Genomic DNA, 6217 nt, shown 5'->3' with positions numbered 1-6217 from the left:
GGCGGTGGCAGATAGTGACGGCGGTGGCGGATAGTGGCGGCTGTGGCGGATAGTGGCGGCGGGCGGACCGTGGCGGCTTTGGCGGCGGTGGTGGACAGTGGCGGCGGGCGGACAGTGGCGGCGGCGGGCGGACAGTGGCGGCGGCGGGCGGACAGTGGTGGCGGCGGGCGGACAGTGGAGGCGGTGGGCGGACAGTGGTGGCGGCGGGCGGACAGTGGTGGCGGCGGGCGGACAGTGGTGGCGGCGGGCGGACAGTGGTGGCGGTGGCAGACAGTGGTGGCGGTGGCGGACAGTGGTGGCGGTGGCGGACAGTGGTGGCGGTGGCGGACAGTGGCGGCGGGCGGAAAGTGGCGGCGGGCGGAAAGTGGCGGCGGTGGTGGACAGTGGCGTCGGGCGGACAGTGGCGGCGGTGGCGGATAGTGGCGGCGGGCGGACAGTGGCGGCGGTGGCGGATAGTGGCAGCGGGCGGACAGGGCGGCGGCGGGCGGACAGTGGCGGCAGGCGGACAGTGGCGGCGGGAGGACAGTGGCGGCGGTGGCGGATAGTGGCGGCGGGCGGACAGTGGCGGCAGGCGGACAGTGGCGGCTGTGGCGGATAGTGGCGGCGGTGGCGGATAGTGGCGGCGGGCGGACAGTGGCGGCAGGCGGACAGTGGCGGCTGTGGCGGATAGTGGCGGCGGGCGGACCGTGGCGGCTTTGGCGGCGGTGGTGGACAGTGGCGGCGGGCGGACAGTGGCGGCGGCGGGCGGAGAGTGGCGGCGGCGGGCGGACAGTGGCGGCGGCGGGCGGACAGTGGCGGCGGCGGGCGGACAGTGGCGGCGGCGGGCGGACAGTGGCGGCGGCGGGCGGACAGTGGCGGCGGCGGGCGGACAGTGGCGGCGGTGGCGGACAGTGGCGGCGGTGGCGGACACTGGCGGCTGTGTCTGGCGGTGGTGGCGGGCGGTGGCGGGTGGCGGCGTCTGTGATGAGTAGTGGCGGCTGGCGGTGGTGGGTGGTGGCGGCAGTGGTGGTGGGTGGTGGTGGCGGCGGTGGTGGTGGGTGGTGGTGGCGGCGGCGGCTGGTGGTGGTGGGTGGTGGCGGCGGTGGTGGTGGGTGGTGGTGGCGGCGGCGGCTGGTGGTGGTGGTGGGTGGTGGCGGCGGGTGGTGGGTGGCGGCGGCGGCTGGTGGTGGTGGGTGGTGGCGGCAGGTGGTGGGTGGTGACGATCGGCGGTGGGGGGGGCGGCTGGCGGTGGCGGCTTGCGGTGGCGACTGTGGCAACGGGCGGTGACGGCTGATAGCGGGCGGTGGTGGCGGCTGGTGGCAGGTGGTGGTGGCGGCGGCGGTGATGGGTGGTGGCGGCGGCGGTGGTGGTGGGTGGTGGTGGCGGCGGCGGTGATGGGTGGTGGCGGCGGTGGTGGTGGGTGGTGGTGGCGGCGGCGGCTGGTGGTGGTGGGTGGTGGTGGTGGGTGGTGGCGGCGGGTGGCGGTGGTGGGTGGCGGTGGCTGGTGGCGGGTGGCGGCTGGTGGTGGGTGGTGGCGGCGGGTGGTGAGTGGCGGTGGTGGGTGGCGGTGGCTGGTGGCGGCTGGTGGCGGGTGGTTGCGGGTGGCGGCTGGTGGTGGGTGGTGGCGGGTGGCGGCTGGTGGTGGGTGGCGGCTGGTGGTGGCGGGTGGCGGCTGGTGGTGGCGGGTGGCGGCTGGTGGTGGGTGGCGGGTGGTGGGTGGTGGCGGCGGGTGGTGAATGGCGGTGGCTGGTGGCGGGTGGCGGCTGCTGGTGGCGGGTGGCGGCTGGTGGTGGGTGGTGGCGGGTGGCGGCTGGTGGTGGGTGGTGGCGGGTGGCGGCTGGTGGTGGGTGGTGGCGGCGGGTGGCGGCGGGTGGTGGGTGGTGGCGGCGGGTGGTGAGTGGCGGTGGTGGGTGGCGGTGGCTGGCGGCTGGTGGCGGGTGGCGGCGGGTGGCGGGTGGTGGCGGGTGGCGGCTGGTGGTGGGTGGTGGCGGGTGGCGGGTGGTGGTGGGTGGCGGGTGGTGGGTGGTGGCGGCGGGTGGTGAGTGCCGGTTGGTGGTGGGTGGTGGCGGGTGGCGGCTGGTGGTGGCGGGTGGCGGTGGGTGGCGGCTGGTGGTGGGTGGTGGTGGGTGGCGGCTGGTGGTGGGTGGTGGCGGGTGGCGGCTGGTGGCGGGTGGCGGCGGGTGGCGGCTGGTGGTGGGTGGCGGCAGGTGGCAGCTGGTGGTGGCGGGTGGCGGCTGGTGGTGGGTGGCGGCTGGTGGTGGGTGGCGGCGGGTGGCGGCTGGTGGTGGCCAGCTGGGACACACCCTTCACCACTGAAGGTCTGAGTACAACTAACCATATGTCTCTCTCACCCACCAGCCCAGTGTTGCCAGCTCGCGCTCTCAAAATGTTTCCTTCAAAGATTGTATATTATCTTTGAACAACAAGTTTGATTATCAAGGAAATAATGCATATATTATTGTCACATTAATACTGTGCAATATCTTATTACATTCCTGCTAAATAATTATAATTTGAAACAGGACAAAAAATCCAACATATATATAAAAACCAACATTAGAGATCACGAGGCCTAGGCCTCGCCTGTGACCACACATCCTGCCTCCCTGGCCTGCTACCCTCTCACACCTCACACTCTTAACTCTCTCATAATCACTCTCACTCTTACTCTCTGTCACTCTTACTCTCTGTCACTCTTACTCTGTCACTCTTACTCTCTGTCACTCTTACTCTGTCACTCTTACTCTCTGTCACTCTCACTCTCTGTCACTCTTACTCTCTGTCACTCTTACTCTCTGTCACTCTTACTCTGTCACTCTTACTCACTGTCACTCTTACTCTCTATCACTCTTACTCTCTGTCACTGTTACTCTCTGTCACTCTTACTCTCTGTCACTCTTACTCTCTGTCACTCTTACTCTCTGTCACTCTTACTCTCTATCACTCTTACTCTGTCACTCTTACTCTGTCACTCTTACTCTCTGTCACTCTTACTGTCACTCTTACTCTCTGCCACTCTTACTCTCTGTCACTCTTACTCTCTGTCACTCTTACTCTCTGTCACTCTTACTCTGTCACTCTTACTCTGTCACTCTTACTCTGTCACTCTTACTCTGTCACTCTTACTCTCTGTCACTCTTACTCTCTGTCACTCTTACTCTCTGTCACTCTTACTCTCTGTCACTCTTACTCTCTGTCACTCTTACTCTCTGTCACTCTTACTCTCTGTCACTCTTACTCTGTCATTCTTACTCACTCTCAGTCACCCTTACCCATTCATACTCACTCTCTCACTCTTACTCTCATACTCTTACTCTCAATTACTCTTACTCTCAATTACTCTTACTCTCAATCACTCTTACTCCCAATCACTCTTACTCCCAATCACTCTTACTCTCAATCACTCTTACTCTCAATCACTCTTACTCTCAATCACTCTTACTCTCAATCACTCTTACTCTCATTCTTACTCTTACTCACTCTTACTCTCAATCACTCTTATTCTCATTCTTACTCCTACTCCCAATCACTCTTACTCCCAATCACTCTTACTCTCAATCACTCTTACTCCCAATCACTCTTACTCTCAATCACTCTTACTCTCAATCACTCTTACTCTCAATCACTCTTACTCTCATTCTTACTCTTACTCACTCTTACTCTCAATCACTCTTATTCTCATTCTTACTCCTACTCCCAATCACTCTTACTCCCAATCATTCTTACTCTCAATCACTCTTACTCCCAATCACTCTTACTCTCAATCACTCTTACTCTCAATCACTTTTACTCTCAATCACTCTTACTCTCAATCACTCTTACTCTCACTAACTCTCAATCACTCTTACTCTCACTCTAACTCTCAATCATTCTTACGCACTATTACTCACTCTTTCTCTCAGTCATCCTTACTCACTCTCATACTCACTTTTACTCTGTCACTCTTACTCTCTGTCACTCTTACTCTGTCACTCTTACTCTGTCACTCTTACTCTCTGTCACTCTTACTCTCTGTCACTCTTACTCTCTGTCACTCTTACTCTCTATCACTCTTACTCTGTCATTCTTACTCTGTCACTCTTACTCACTCTCAGTCACCCTTACCCATTCATACTCACTCTCTCACTCTTACTCTCATACTCTTACTCTCAATTACTCTTACTCTCAATCACTCTTACTCCCAATCACTCCTACTCCCAATCACTCCTACTCTCAATCACTCCTACTCTCATTCTTACTCTTACTCTTACTCCCAATCACTCTTACTCTCAATCACTCTTATTCTCATTCTTACTCTTACTCTCACTCTTACTCCCAATCACTCTTACTCCCAATCACTCTTACTCTCAATCACTCTTACTCTCAATCACTCTTACTCTCAATCACTCTTACTCTCAATCACTCTTACTCTCAATCACTCTTACTCTCACTAACTCTCAATCACTCTTACTCTCACTAACTCTCAATCACTCTTACTCTCACTCTAACTCTCAATCACTCTTACTCTCATGCTCACCCTTACTCTCAATCACTTTACTCTCACTCTTACTCATTCTGTCACCCTTACTCTCACTCTGTCACTCTTACTCACTCTCAGTCACTCTTACTCACACTTACACACTCTCTGGCACTCTCACTCACCTTCAGTCACTCTTACTCACTCTTACCCACTCTCGCTCACTCTTACTCACTCTAGTTAATAAGAACACGCCAATATAAGACAACAAAACGTTTTCAGATTCTTTCTCACCACTTTCCAGCAACTTTTATAATTTATATAAATTATCTTAGGGAATAATACATAAATTATATATTTAAACATGATATTAGTGTTTAGTGGAATGCATAAGGAGTCAAATTGTGTTAAAAAGAGCAATTTTTAGAAAATTTGGAAAACTACTTTTTTCTGTTCATATTATAACTAAATGGATTTTAAAGGTTTCACTCAGCCAATATATATCATTCACAATTTATTAATGAATTTTACAAAAAAACACCATAAATTTTATATTTAAACATGTAAAAACTATTTGTTTTACATTTGGAAGAAAATAATTGTAGAAAAACTATTTATAATTAAACCTTTGTGTTTGGATTTTTTGAGTAAAAGTTTCTCAAAGGCTCTCCTGCACCATTCTCAATGCAAATCATTCCCACACCTATGGGAAGAGATAGGCGAACGTTGTGTAGATGATTTGTGTTTGCTGGGCGACTAAAGAGCCTAAATCTGTACTCCCTTGAGCGCAGGCGGGAGAGATACATAATAATTTACACGTGGAAAATAATTGAGGGGCTGGTCCCAAACCTGCACACAGAAATAACATCACATGAGACCAGAAGACATGGCAGGATGTGCAGAATACCCCCGTTGAAAAGCAGAGGTGCAACAGGTACTCTGAGAGAGAACTATCAACATCAGAGGCCCAAGACTGTTCAACACGCTTCCACTATACATAAGGGGCATAACTGGCTGACCCCTCACAGTGTTCAAGAGAGAACTGGATAAGCACTTCCAAAGGATACCTGATCAATCAGGCTGTGACTCATACATCAGGCTGCGAGCAGCTGCGTCCAACAGCCTGGTTGATCAGTCCAGCAACCAGGAGGCCTGGTCGACGACCGGGCCACGGAGACGCTAAGCCCCGGAAGCACCTCAAGGTAACCTCAAAGTAAGATGTATTTACAACAAAACACCAGCGTTGTATGTAATGAAACGCCATTTTCTGGTTGAGTCCCAGAGGCTCCCCAGAGCTGTCTAGGCTGAATGGATGTGTATAACTTTATGGCATCAGTCAATGTGCTTGGAGTTCTTGCCTACTGGGGACCACGAGCCAGAACCTGGCCTCCTCAGAGGCATGAGGAGCAATGGCCTATAGAAACCCCCATGCAGTTGGGAGGATTCTATATCTGTCATCGACCGAGACAGGCACCCAGAAAGGTAGGTGCCCCAAAACAAACCCCTATTCTGGTGAAACTATTGCTACCAAAAGTCAAATGAGTGGACAGAACTCTAGAAACGAAAATTAGCAAACGGGCTTGACGTCATCATGTTGCCGCCCTGCTGTCTGCGCAACTCCCCCCCCCCCCTGGGAGGGGAAAGGGGAAGCCCCAGACCCTCGCGCCGGCAATCCAACATTCAGTTCTTACACTGGATGTCAAAAAACGCAAAAAACACCGCCGACCGAGGGTGGTAGAAATGCCGGGGAGCCTCCGGGACTCACCCAGAAAAATGCAAAGC

General features: G+C 54.9%; 1 protein-coding gene across 2 annotated transcripts in view; it reads left to right on the top strand.

The window, feature by feature from the left end:
- The window catches only part of LOC138372105 (peptidyl-prolyl cis-trans isomerase-like), a 461493-nt gene that overhangs the window by 166563 nt on the left and 288713 nt on the right, over positions 1-6217 (top strand). The window lies entirely within an intron of this gene.

This window comes from Procambarus clarkii, chromosome 37 (assembly GCF_040958095.1).
Source record: "Procambarus clarkii isolate CNS0578487 chromosome 37, FALCON_Pclarkii_2.0, whole genome shotgun sequence".
Taxonomy (NCBI): Eukaryota; Metazoa; Arthropoda; class Malacostraca; order Decapoda; family Cambaridae; genus Procambarus; species Procambarus clarkii.
Note: the sequence above shows the minus strand (reverse complement) of the source record. Positions and strands in the feature narration are given on the sequence as shown.